The 14,919-nt window shown below is 29.8% G+C and overlaps 1 long non-coding RNA gene across 1 annotated transcript in view; it reads right to left on the reverse strand.

Annotated features, from left to right (window-relative positions):
• LOC145263750 (uncharacterized) overlaps positions 1-14,919 on the reverse strand; it is a 58,369-nt gene that overhangs the window by 42,424 nt on the left and 1,026 nt on the right. The window contains exon 1 of the long non-coding RNA XR_013864595.1: positions 10,735-14,919. This exon is cut by the window's right edge and continues 1,026 nt beyond it. This is a non-coding gene — a long non-coding RNA (uncharacterized LOC145263750). The remainder of the gene's footprint in view (positions 1-10,734) is intronic.

Below are 14,919 nucleotides of genomic sequence, written 5' to 3' on the forward strand. Positions count from 1 at the left end.
ATTTCTTACTATGTGCTGTCCATATGTACACCAAAACTTAAAAAATAACGGTGTTAAATGTATATTTGTGCATACAAAAAATATACATGTTTAGTCGACTTACGCCTGCCAAGTTCCAATATTGGACCCCTTAGCAGCTATTTTTTTCCCCCGGCTAAAAAACAAATCAAATTTGTTCCACAAGTTCGAATCCTCTATATATCTAGTTTCAAATCTATAGACTAAAAATTGACAGTAGTTTGATAGAGACTGTTCAGTACAGAGACAAGCTGACTATATTTATATACTATCAGAGAGACCAGACATTGCCTAGGATTGCATAATGATCAATGAATGTTTCACATTCCCATATTTTTATTGTCATCGAAATCGGTAAAATTGACCATTTTTTTCCAATCAAATCAACGATTGCTTGTTTGAGAACAACGTGGTGCACTGAGGGGAAACTTCATAGTGACTTAGTTGACAATACATCGTAGAAAACATTGCACTGTAGAGAACATACTGTCCATTTTATAAACTTTTTTTTTTATATATAATGACTTGAATTAAAATTTAAAATACAATAGTCAAGTATGATGCTTCAATTGTGCTGTAAACAGAAACACTTCAAACGCGCCCCTGTCATATCAAAGGACTTACCGTTGATTTTATATGTTAGGCCTTTCAGCTTGCGTAGTAAGAAAACTTCTCAATTGCACTTGTGGTATTAGGCTGTGTAAGATGTTAACCTTGGTCAATTGCCTGTTCTTTCATTGAATTATTTCAGTTATCGATATTTAGTGGAGACATTCCGGTACAAAACCTATCTGAGAACTTTCCAAGACACAAGAGGTACTTGTGTAAAATTTCATAAAAATTGGCCCAGCTGTTTTTGAATCCATAGGTAGGGAACGAACTCACAGACAAATATATGAGATATATATATATATACACATACACACACACTAACAGGCCAGCTGGCATTACCCAGTCGTAAAACATGCCTAAATATTATATTTTAATTCATACATATTTCGTAGTTATTATTATATTGTACCTAATATAAAGCAGTGATTTCAAGAGTAAAAAACAAAAAAAATTGTCTTGGGTGCCATCAGCTAGAATTGAAACCAAAACATAACTCTTCAGCCTTATCTGTTAGTGTATGACTTAAATCCATGCATATACAAAAACTACAAAAAAAAAAAATAAATAAATAAAATAAAAAAATAATGCTTAGCTTACAACTTTTAATTAGGACATGAACAGAAATAAATGGGTATAGTCAACTTACACCATGCCAAGGTCAATGTTTTTTTTTGTTTTTTTTTTTAATTTTACCCCTTTAGTAGCTATTTTACTGGCTAAAAAGTAACAAATTCAAAGTGTTGTGCAGGTCTAAATATCCTATATATCAAGTTTCAAGTCTGGAGATCTAAGATTCAAGAAGGAGTTTGGTAGAGACTCCCCGCACACACACACAAGCAAGGTCACTTATATATATATATATAAAAATGTGCGTTTGTTAGAACTTTTTTATCTCAAATGTTATGCAATTATGCATAATGTAGAAACTATGCATAAACAGAACTGAGCATAATAGTTAAATAAAACCAATCATCCAATAAGCAACCATAAAAAATGATTAATTAATTAAAGTTCGTTTTTCAAAGATTATGCAAATTAGTTAACCTTTTTTTAGTCCCTTGCATGTCTATGACTAAGAATATTAAAAAGTTTGTTTTAATCATTTTTAAATATAAAAAGTAGGCTTTTAATGTCAATGTAAGTGCTACGAAAAACTCAACTTCATATAGATACTAGCAGGCCGTCCGGCATTGCCCAGTCATAAAATACACTTAAATATGATATTTTTATTAATGCAGATTGTATATTTATTATTATACTAGCGAGGGGTACCCAGCGTTGCCCGGGTGTTTGTAGGTGTGTGTGAAAAAAAAACTGGAAGCCTTGACACGCATAGTAGAAAAAAAAAAAAAACACAGGTGCCCGTGAAAAAAAAACCCCGAAGCCTTGACGACGCGCAGTTGGAAAATAGTAAAGTGTGAAAAAAAAAAACAAAAAAAACAGGTGCGCGTTTTTGATTGACGTAACCGCGATAGCTATTCAGCAGTTATGATTTTGTGCGGTACAGTTAAATAAATAAATAAATCGGTTTGTTTGTTTTTAACTAAGTTCGGGGAAAACCAGCTCCCTGTTTATTAGGGGGAGTGTCTCGTCTTGAAATGAAAGCTACAGTCTGATATGACGAAGTCGACATTGAACAAACGTTACTTAGCTCTCTAGAGACCACTGGCTCTGGGCCGGTGATGAGTCGAGTTTCGCTTTTTGTTTATACCGAAAACCGAATGTAACGCGTGCCGATGCGGGGAAATGTCGAATAATTAACGTTTGAAAGTCAATAAAATTAAATAGACAGGCGAGCTCCGTGGTTAAGTGTGAGATATTACAATTTATAGATGATATAAAAAGTTTTAAGAAGTTGTGACGCGAGCGAGCGCTTCTCTGAAAGAAGCCTTTTGTGGACATCGAGGAAAAGCGTACATACATACATACATACATTTTCGCTTTTATATATATAGATTATATTGTACCCAATATATAGTAATAGTTTGAAAAAAGAAAAAAGACTCGTGCCACCACTAAGAATTGAAACCAAAACGTTTAGCTTATGATTTACTTTTTCCTTTGACATTAATTCCTGACCTATAAAGACGTGTTTGCGGCAAGACTAAAAATTAAAACATGAACCAATAGCTACTATGTTAATGCCGTCAGTTGGACCTTCACCTAGCAAATTCCATTTCTTTATTTTTCATACTTTTGTACCGATTTTCCCCGGCTAAAACCCCAAATATAAAGTTTTTTATGGGTCCAAATACCCTATATATGAAGTTTCATGTCTGTAGACCAAAAACTGACAGGAGTTTGTTAGGCAGAATTTTTAAACAAATATATATATATACACATACATAAATATATATAGAAAGAAGTTTGTGTTTACTATAAGCTTTTTACACAAATATTATGCAAGCATAAATCATGTAGAATATCTGCATGAATATAATTACATGTAATAGTTAACTAAAGATGATCATCCCATAAGAAAACCCAAAAAAACTAATAGGGAATTAATTAAAACGAATGTTTAAAAGAATATGCAAGTTAGCTAGATTTTTTGCAGATGAATGTAATTCCACGACTCATATATAACAAAGTTGTATTTTCTTTTTAAATAAATATAAAAGTTTTTTTTAATGTGAATATCAATAACACAAAAAAAAAAAAAAAAAAAAAAAAATTTATATGAGTATAGATAGATCCATATATGATAGATATAGATATCCTATTAAACACGATTAATACGAAGTGGACAAATATGTTCTACTTGTCTGAAAAGTGATAACAGATCTACTAAACACTCAAAGTTATGGTTGAAGGTCAAGTTGGGAGGTGATGTAGATAAGTCACAGAGAGACTATATCCACATATCCAAACTAACACGACTACAGAGGACATGATAACCAAATAGAAGAGTTAAAAATTATCAGCAAGATTTTTCTTTTTAAACTTATTTTCCAATCTATCCGTTTCCTTTTCTCTAGCAACTGGTTCAATAGAAACAAAGAAAACAAAAGTCGACTTAATTGGGTCAAATTTCTCAGTTTTTGAAATAACTATAATACCAGTAAAAATGAAAATACATTAATATTTTAAACCTTACCTCTTACCTTCTGGAAATGAATATCACAAGACTTGTCTAGAATTCCCCATATTAAAAAACAAAATTACAGAAAAATCTTTATGATGTATATACCTGCGATGGAACAAAAAGATCATATTCCAAAAATCATATAAATTGATCAAGTAGTTTTATTTTAATAAAGAAAACTAGCCTGGGTGTCCGGCATTGCCTGGGTGTTTGGATATGTGTGTTGAGCACAAAAAAAAAAAAAAAAAAAAAAAAAGTGGTAGTAGGTAGGCTTGAACGCCAAGGAGAAAAAGAATGTGACGTCCTTGCTGTTACGTCCATTGCCAAACCGGAAGTGGTGAAGGTTTAAATTAAGGCTAGTTGATCGAAAAAAGCGGCCCCTCCTTGTAGAAAAGTGCCTAGTCGAGGGTGAAGGAATTAATGTTTTTAGCCAATTTTTCGATACTTGTCGTCCGAACAGTTGAGCTTCAAAATGATACTGATCTCGTGGAAATCCGTCACCTCTGTCAAAAGTTTTAGGCACACATACAAACATACATACATTTAAACAGACAGGTGAGATTTATATAATAGAAGATAATTTTAAAAAGATTTTAAGCAATTAATGGCAAATCATAGGCATTACAAGGCCGACCTCACAAGCTTAAATAATTGTGGAGTTATCTGTTCTTGTTACTTCAAGATGGCAACATGGGACAGTTTCTTTTTGCTTACTCATAAAATTTGATTTTATTAGTTAAAAATGAAACTACTTGATCAATTTGTGATTTTTAGTAAATGACATTTTCATTCGGTCATGGGTACACACATTATACAGACATTTTTTTTTATTTTCGTTTTTTAATGTGGGAGAATTTTTGACAAGAACCCAATATTTTTTTATTACCATAACCAAATCGAGGTCATATTAAATCTGATGATGCATCTTGTGCAGTTTCTAACACACATGCAAAGTTCCTAAACAGAGCGAAGCAGAAGACAATTACAAAATACCAAAGCCTCTAGAATTACTTGAAACCAATGCAGTCCCTAAAAGAAATAAACGTTATAACGTATGCAGCAGGGTCAACTGGTTTAATCAAATCAACAACGACAGACTCCTCTTCAGTACTTGACAGACTATGGATACCCACAAAGAGTGAAATTTTTGTGGCAGGAGGTGCACAATCTCCAAGCACACCTCTCCTGAGTCGACATTGTTAAATACCAGTGGCAAGTGAAGCGTATGTACAGGACGACTGGAAACAAATGCCGAGATAAGCGGAGAGCACATACACAGCCTAGAATTTCCAAATGGTCACCCATTGTATACTAACCAGGCTCAACGTTGCTTAATTTCAGTGATCTGACCAGAACCGGTTTGTCAACATGATAATGCAAATCAAACCTAAAAAAATACTTAGACAATCCCTGGATGACCAGACTGTAGCGAAGTCCAGATAGCAGTATTAAAAGATAGGGCAATCGTTAAAAATGACCTCAGATATAAATATAACTCATAATGAAATCAAGTATCAGTACTCTTGATCTCTAAGAACTGATCAAACAAAAATAGAATTAAAAAAGAGAAAAATTATGACTTTCCAATATACAATGAAATGGGGAAACTAAAAGAAGGCATATTTATTTATTTGCGGACTGTTATCCTCATCTTTTTTTTTTCACTCGTGATTATTGGGTTCTTTTCAAAAATTCTTCCATATTAAAAAACGAAAATAAAGTCTGTATAATGTGTGTACCTGTGACTGAACGAAAATGTCATACCAAAAATCACATAAAAATGAAACTACTCGATCAATTTAACTAATAAAATCGAATTTTATGAGTAAGCAAAAAGGAACCATCTCAAGTCGCCATCTTGAAGTAACAAGAGCAGATAACTCCACAATTATTCAAACTTGCGAGATCGGCCTTGTAATGCCTATGATTTGCCATTAATTGCTTAAAACTGTTTTAAAATTATTTTCTATTATATAAATCTCACCTGTCTGTTTAAATATATGTACGTGTGTATGTTTGTATGTTTGTATGTCTGCCTAAAACTTTCGACAGAGGTGACAGATTTCCACGAGATCAGTATCATTTTGTTTGGACAAGTATCGAAAAATTGGCTAAAAACATTAATCCCTTTACCCTCGACTTTCTTTATAAAAATAAAACTACTTGATTAATTTATGATTTTTGGAATATGATCTTTTTGTTCCATCGCGGGTATATACACCATAAAGATTTTTCTGTAATTCACTCGTGAAGCAACAACTATGAAGATGATAATAACGTTCCGTAAATAAATAAACATAGAAATTCCTCATCTTAAAAGATTCCAGTAATAAATAAACCATTTGGTATGAACCTGACGATGGAAAGCCAATTAAGAATGAAAAACTTGGTTCTTTAAGTCCAAAAAATTCAACCGTAATCACCCTTCTGGCGCAGTGGATAGAGGTATTGAACTCTACAGTTCCAGGTAAGCAGTGTCTGAAGGTAGCGGTTTCAATCCTACCCAAAGCCAGCCAAAGAATGAGACAACAATTATAGATGGCAATAATTACTGAGGATAAAGTTAAGAGATTCAGCATTTGTATCTTGTCGCGGTTAACCACCTGACAAAGTAATAGTTGGCCAAAACGTCATGAAACACCAACTATGAAGATAATAGTCCGCAAACAACCAAATAAATATACAAATTGCTCATCTTAAAGAATTCCAGTAATAAATTAAAGATGGCATTCAAATACAATTTCAAGGGAGAATATTAAATAGAGATTATAGGAAAACAATCTATTAATTTGCAAAGTCTATTTATTACTTGATGAAATATTAATATCTATCTAATAAAATAAAATATTTCCCCTCTCTCTCATCGGACATTATAGGTTTAGAATCTTGTCGAGTATTGTTGCTGGAACATCTACCATCAGTCTCTCACTCTTAGACAAGGTCCAAAAAAGAGTCTCAAACCTAATAGGTTCCACATTATCAGCCAATATCTAGCAGTGTCAGAAATTTCGTGAAAACTATTGAATAATTCCACCCGCTATCTTTCGAAGCTTATAACTCCTCGAAAAATGTAATTCAAGCCCTAATTTTTTTTTCAATTAAAGGAGCAAGGACCAAGGTTTCATTAAAAAAAACAAAAAACAAAAACAAACAAACGTTTTTTTTTAAAAAGGTTTTAAACCTCGGACTTTACAGGTAAATTTCTAAAAAAACACTACTTTTTTTTTGTTTTAAATTTGAATATATTATTTATTGATCTTTTATCTTCAATTTGTGATATATAAAACTTTGGTACATAAATTAATTATTTACTTTTTAATAGACATTTGAAAATTGGGGGGGGGCGTGAATTTTGTCTAAAATATTATATTCGGTTTATTGGAAAGAGCATAAAATTTCACATTGACCCTGAAAATATCGTAATAGAATCAATAGAAAAATTTTGATAGATTTTTAAAGTTTAAAAAATTGAAAAATACTGAACTTGTAAAATTGAATTAATTTCATTACTATTTTTTAAAAAATATTTCTATTATTTTTTATACAACTTTAATAGTTTCTTTTGAAAGTATAATCCATAAAGAAAATAAACAACCCACTTTTAAAAGAGAAAATATGAGTTTTTTTTTAATATTTTATTTGCAGTTTCGTGTTAAGGGTGTCAAAAATTCCTACAAAAATTCTGATACACCTAGCCAATGTCCCATCACCATAATTTTGTATCGCTGTGCCTATTTTTACAAGCATTTTAATGAAATAAGCTCTGATGAACTCATAGCATACATATTCCTGATTAACCCAGCAAGCAGCAAAACCCACATTGTTATTGTTGAGATCTCAGATGTCAGAAAGGCTTCTACTCTAATAGTTTCTTCCCTCAGACTGATAGACTTTGGAATTCTCTCATTTCTTGCTTCACTGACTGTACTAACTTGTAGAAATTTAAACAGACATTGCACTGCTCAACTCCCTCAGTCCCCTGTTAGACATGATCCCATGATTTGGTGTAAAAAAAAGAAAAAGGAACCAAAAACTTTATAGGCTAACCTATTCTGTCAGCCATCTACGAAAAGTGCTCATATGTGTTTCCAAAAAGTTTCTTACATTTTCTCCCAGAAAAACGGTTTCTCCCAACCAAGATTTTCACAGAAAATGTTGCAGCCATTTCTACTTGCATCATAATATCTACTCCTATTGTCCTCAGTGGCAAGGTCCAATTGATCATGACATAATGTGTTATTTTTCATGTTACTCTTTTTCTGTTACCTACTATACATTTTCAATGAAAACAACTACTACTCCCTTCTTTCCTCCACATTCCAGTTTTATGAAATACTAGCAGGCCACCCGGTGTTGCTTGATCACAAAATATGCTTAAATAAGATATGTTAATTTATGCAGATTTCGCATTCATAATTATGGAACCAATTTTCTATTAAATATTTACTGTACTCAATATATAGTAGCGATTTCAAAAGTTTAAAAAAATAAATAACTTAGGTGCTATCAGCTAAAATCGAAACCAAAACATTCACTACCATCTAAACTAATGACACATGCATATCAAAACTTGACAAAGTAATGCAGTTAAATGCATATTTGTGCATGCATAAAGCATACACGTTGAACTACGACTGCCAAGTTCCAAGTTTTCATTCTTGCTTCCTTAACAGCTATTTTTCTGGCTAAAAACCAAATCGATTTTGTCCTACAAGTCTGAATACTTCATATATCAAGTTTCAAGTCTGTAGATCAAAAATTGACAGAGTAGTTTGGTAGACCGTTTTACAGAGAATGCCACTTTTATATATAATGATAGAGATAAGAATGGCAGTTTTGTAATTCCAATATACTTACTTCATTATGAATACTTATACATATTGATTTCTTTTTTGCATTTTTCACGTCATATGATTTATCTAACAACAAAATACTAATATTACGCACTAAAGAAATAAATCTTCATACGCAACCGTTAACATTTCTGCAACAATGCCTGAGAGTATTCTGACCTTACCATTCTTCATCTTACAATCTTGTCACTGGTAAATACTTATTCAGGAAACAAACAGATCTATTTCTTATATTGAAATTAAAGCAATCAGTGAATTTAAAAATAATAACAAAAAATTGTTAATTAATAGAATATCTTTTTTTGGAAACTTACCTCACGAACGATATCGGCTATGCATACACAGTATATAAATAAAATGGCATGTCTACTGTCTAAAGTTGAATTGTCTTGAAATAGGGTGCGAAATGAGCTCAACTTTCGCCTTCATTTATTTAGAATAAGAAATTATTTTGCAAGAAACAAAGTCAACAAATTAAAATACCCACTTATTCAGTGAACGACTCTTTCTTTCATGAATGTTGCCTTGGCATATTTCAGCAGCTTACGTATGTAGTCCCATGAGATTGCAACTGTTCAAAATTTACAGCGAGAGTGTGTCATTGGTTCAGAACACACTGTGCCTGATTGGAAAACTTTCCTACAAGACTTTTACAAAGAATACTTCCTTGGGAATCCACGGCAGATAATCAAAAATCTTTAAAAAAAAAAAAAAAAAAAAAAAAAAAAAAAAAACTACTCCCTAACCTTAACAGAAAAGAAAAAAAAATGATTAAACAAAATGAAAGACATTTTGTCATAAAAATATTTTTTTGTACCACCCCCTACAAAAAACTCCTTAAAATAGGAACATTTCTTAAATAAAAAAAAAAAAAATTACATTAAATATCTATTCATGAAATTTACTGTAAGTTAATGTTTTTTTATTTTTTACTAACATTGTCCAATCATAAAACATGTTTAAATATGTTTTAATTTTTCCAGATTTTGTTTATATTATTATAGAGTCAATTCTCTGATTATTTCATATATAAAGCCGTGATTTCAAATAAAACAAACAAAAACAGCTAGAATGGAAACCAAAAGCAAAATTTGTAGCATTCAGCTTATGTTACTGCATGAGCTATATTATCAGTCGGATAAGAAATAACTAAAAGTAAACTAACATTAATATACGAGTGTATATTTGCGCATGTGTAAAAGAGCAGTTTAAGTTGACTTATGCTTGCCAAGACCATTAAAAAAAAAAAAAAAAAAAAAAAAAAAAAAAAAAGGGCCACAAAAAATGTAATCATTTGAACTGCCTTGGCTGCTCTGTGACCTTCTGTCTCAGTAGAGATACACTTTAAAAAAAAATGGAGACAAACAGAGTGTTTTCATAAATGAGATTGGATTTCCATTTTTTTCTACATTGAAATTACTATACGATACATGTTTTTCATCAAATTTGATCAGTGCTGGGATTATATTCCAGTGGTTTACTTAAGCTGCCTGAATATACTGGCACAACATCACGGAAAAACGGGTCGTTCACTGCATAACTTGTCCAAAGTTGAATCAACTTGGAATAGGGTACTTTAACACTAACGTTAGTGTGAGAAACGAGCCCAACTTTTGCAATTTATTCATTTAGAATGAGAAATTATTTTATAAAAAAAATAAAATAAAAAAGCAATGTCAACAGATAAAAATATAAAAAGAATATAAGGACATCTTAATAAAACATTCACAATATAGAACTGTATTTTGTTCCAGTTATTTATTTAAATTTAAAAAAAAAAAAAGGAAAAAATAATTCAAGTCTTTAAAGGTCTACATTGTTGGAGGGGTGGGATGGGAATTGGCTTCGCTTTTTTCTCATTTTTTTGGTTCATTTTTCTTTGTATAGATGAAATCAAATGTCAAAGAAAAAATTTTTTTAATCTATACATAGTTCAACCTTGCTAATTTTTTTTTTGGAGGGGGTAGTGGGTACTTTTAAAACCTATAAACTTCAAGTTCTTATATGTGCACACATAAGTATATTGAATGCAATTTTTTTTTTTTTTTAATGGGAAATGAAATTTCAATCAGAAATTTTTAAAGTAACATCTTATAAAATTTAAAAAGGGGTGAAAAAAAAAAAAACAAACTAATTTTCTCTACACAGAGAAATTAAAATACCAACCTGTCTGTACCATCCCAAGAAGCAGGTAAAATAGCTCACAGATGAAATTCTACACAGCAACCAGACAACAGCTGCACGTAATCCATTATAATAACCTGTAGCAGCAATCAAGATTTATATATAGATATATATTTTTGTTGTTTCCTCTGATGAATATTTTGGTAATAAATCCAGACCCATGTTTTTGACATTCCATCGGCTTTCGAATGATGCATTACAACTTTCCAGGATCACACGTTTTTTTTTTTTTTCTTTTCTTTGTTTTAAAAAAATAATTTTTTTTTTTTTTTTTTTCATATTTTTTCATTTTTTTTTTTTTCAAGTTTGTATGCTGATAAAAAGTTATTTGTGAATCCAGGAAAATCCGGTTCTTTTTATGTACATTTTTTTCCTAATCATTTTTTTTTTTTGTTTAATTTATGGGATTATGTGTGGATTTTTTCTTTCTTTAATTAATTGGTATTTCTTCTTTTCCCTTCTACTTAAAAAAGAATGGTCCCTGTTCCTGAGATTCAGGAGAAAAAAATAATTAAAAAAAAAAAAGCAATAATTTTCTCTCCCCGGTTTTAGGGGTTGAAATATTTCAGATTTGTTCATTTTGAAGAATATGTCATTTTCTTTTACATGTTCAGACATATGAATCTTTTTTTTTTTTTTTTCCAATTATACTCCTCACTGAATGAGATCTCAATGGCAAATCTGTATTAAAACTGAGAGATCAGCAAAGTCTTGAACTGACCAAATAGTCATGTTTTGAATAATAAAAAAAAAATGATAATTACATTTTGTTTTTTTTGAGGTGGACATGTACAGCACATTACTCATCCCTCTAAAAAAATAAAAATAAAATAAAAATACTTTATATATTAGTTTTTTTTTTTTTTCATGGAATATACATTGAGCACTATTTTTCACATAAAAATGAATTTTTGAAAGAAGGGTCAATAATTCCTGAACCCCTCCCTGCTTTTGAACAAGTGTTAAACTTAAAAAAAAAAAAAAAAAAAAAAAAAAAATCCACATCAGAATTACCCTTAAAATTTTATTTTTGAATTTGTGGATTTGGTTTTCAATCAATGTAAAAAAATTATTAGTATTTTTTTTTTTTTTACAGTATGATAAACAAATATCTCAAGGGAGATCACTTTATTTTATACTACATAGCAAATTGAAAATATTTTTCCCCGATTATTTAATTTAATAATCTGCCAATTTGGTGTTTAATCAATATTATCTGGAAGAATTTTTTTTTTTTTGAGGGAAGAAATATGTTGTACCTGTCCCCTCCCTATTTTTTTTTTTCTTTCCAAACTGTTCACAGATACCACATGAAAACTTTATTTAACTAAACTTCTCTCTGGAAAAAAAGAGAGAGTTAAAAAAAAAAAAAAAAGTTTGGAAAGCAGTCTCCATGATAAGAAATTGTTCAATATAAAACTTGTAAAGTCTTTGTAATTAATATATATATATGAAAGAAAAAAAAAATGGCAGCAAGCTCAAAGAAAATCTGCTAATCAATATCAAATATACAGAATACAAAAATGTTCTCCTTTTCTCTCTCTCTCCCCTTCCTTCATTCATAAATGGCGAAATGATATAAAAAATATCCGCAGAAAATTTATATACAAATAAAAAATTAAAAAAAAATGAATGATCACAAAAGAAAAGTGTAAAAATAAAAAATAAAAAACATAATTAAAAATCAAATAAAATGTTCAATCACCAACAAAAATTGATTTTTGAGGTGAACTTTTTCTATAAAAATATTTTTTTTTATTATATGTTTAAAAAAAAAATTAAAAGAAAAAAGAGTGACATTTTCTTCCATTTTTTTTTTCTTAAAATAAAGATTAGGGTGAAATCAAGGGCAGGGGAAGGTAACTTTATTTCCAAATCAATAATAAAATTATGTTACCCTTTTTTGTGCCTCTGTATTTCTCAACTCTATGTGACACACATTTTTTATAGGGTTTTTACTATTTACTTATTGAAAGCAAAAAATGTAATAATACAAATAAAATGAACGTTTTAAGAATATTATTACAAAATTAAATCTATCAAAATATATTCCATAAACAAGTCAGACATTTTAATAGTTGAAAGAAAAATTAAATGAATTACTGTGTGGCCCTTTGAAATTTGAAAAGAATTTAGAATCATTTGAAACTATCATATAGAAAGTCTTCTAACTCTAAAATACTTAGAAAATCCTTAATATTTTGAAAGCTGTCTACAACAAATATTTTTTAAATAGAGATCAAAACATTAAACAAAATTAGTTAATTTTGTTTAACTAATAAGTTAATAACCAAACAATACTGCAATAAATAAATTTAACTTCTGAAAGCCTATAAAAAAATAATGTAGTAAAAAGTAAATTGAAAAAAATTTTTTTTTAATACAATAAACTCCCAGACAACATCAGGTATGGCTAGTTTTATATAAGGAGATTACAATGCTACTTCCAGCTTGTTCCAAAGAAATCAATATCAATAATTCTCAGAAACTGTGGTGCTTATTTAAAATTAAACTTAAAAAAAAAAAAAAAAAAATCAGATAAATCTTTATGATGTACATACCTGTCATGAAACAAAGATGTTATACTCCAAAAATTACGTAAATTGATTAAGTAGCGTTTTTTTTTTTTTAAATAAGAAAACCAAATTTTATGACCAACATGACCATAGAGCCGTCATGTTTTTTTTTTTAAATTCAAAGGTAGACAATTCAATTACCGAGATTTACTGTGCTATGTCTGCCAAAAATTATTAAATCACTAAAAATTGTAAACTTTGATTTTCTTAATTAAAAAAAAACAAAAAAAACTACTTTACATGATTTTTAGAATATGACATCTTTGTTCCATGATGGGTATATACATCATAAAGATGTTTCTGTATTTTTTTTTTTTTTTTAATGAATGTAATTCTAAATAAGCACCGAAACGGTTACACATTAACATCCAAAATCGTTAATAAAAACAGGTTTATTTGAAATAAAGTGTTTCTTACTTTCAATTCACATTAATTAGCAGAAGAATTTGAATAAAATCATAACTTCAGTAAAACCAATAATGTTCAATGAAATCTTTATAACGTTTGTAAAAATCTTAAGTTGTGTATGATTAATTTAAAGATTTTGGAGTCTATTTACACATTTCCTGTTGATAATGTTTACAGTGTAAGCAAAAAATAACTCGTTTATTAGCTTTTATGAAAGTTAAAAGGATTTCATTGAATTTTTAGTGTTGCTGATATTTCCAATCCCATTTAAATTAAGATTAATCTTAGTCGTAAAGACCATCTCAAGAAACAATTTAATTTTATTGCTATACTGGCATGGTTACTCTACCCGATGCTGCCTGTGATCATAGACAATAAAATAGAAGAGTTAAAAAGTGGGTGCAATATATTTTTAAACTTTTCAATACATCTCTCTTTCACTGTCAACTTAAAAAAAAAAAAAAAAAAAAAAAAAAAAAATCACTAAAAATGTCGACCCCTTCCCCATCACTTATTCTGTTCCTGCTGACCCCCCAAGAGAATGTTTGTTTTTTTTTCTTTTTTTTTCTTTTGATAAATAGTTAATAAAAAGAGCTAATTTTTAATAAATTGTCTCCTAATTCAAATTTGTAAATTCCAGATTTTACTTTTTTGTTGATGTCTTACAAAAAATATAAACAGTGGACTTCCAACAGTATCCTACTCAGTTTAGCATCCACTTTAAGTGTTGGACGGCTTTAAGAAATTGATTTCCAAACTCATCTATCTCTGGCCAGGTACTTATTTATCCCTCTTTTATGCTTGGAAATTCGAGGCAAATGACAAACTATTAATTTATTGACCTTAAGTCTAGGAACAGAGAAATACACACGGTCCACATTAATTACCAGGAAATCTTGGATAAGCCTTTGGACCCTGTGTATTTCTCTGTTACTAGCATACATCTGGTGTGAATTGATGAGTTTTATGATATATATATGCATTCATAAAGTATTATTTTTAAAATATTTATCTTAATATAATTTGATAGAATTAATTACGATTAAGAACTTGAAATTAAACTTCAACTTGATGTATTTGGAGATATGGAGAGTTCCTGTTCACACCGGAGCAGAACATTAGATCACTGGTCCATTAATTCAAGAAGACAAATTTAGAAAACAAATAAGAATTGTCACTGTTG

This window comes from Euprymna scolopes, chromosome 39 (assembly GCF_053919585.1).
Source record: "Euprymna scolopes isolate OS-2025 chromosome 39, ASM5391958v1, whole genome shotgun sequence".
Lineage (NCBI taxonomy): Eukaryota > Metazoa > Mollusca > Cephalopoda > Sepiida > Sepiolidae > Euprymna > Euprymna scolopes.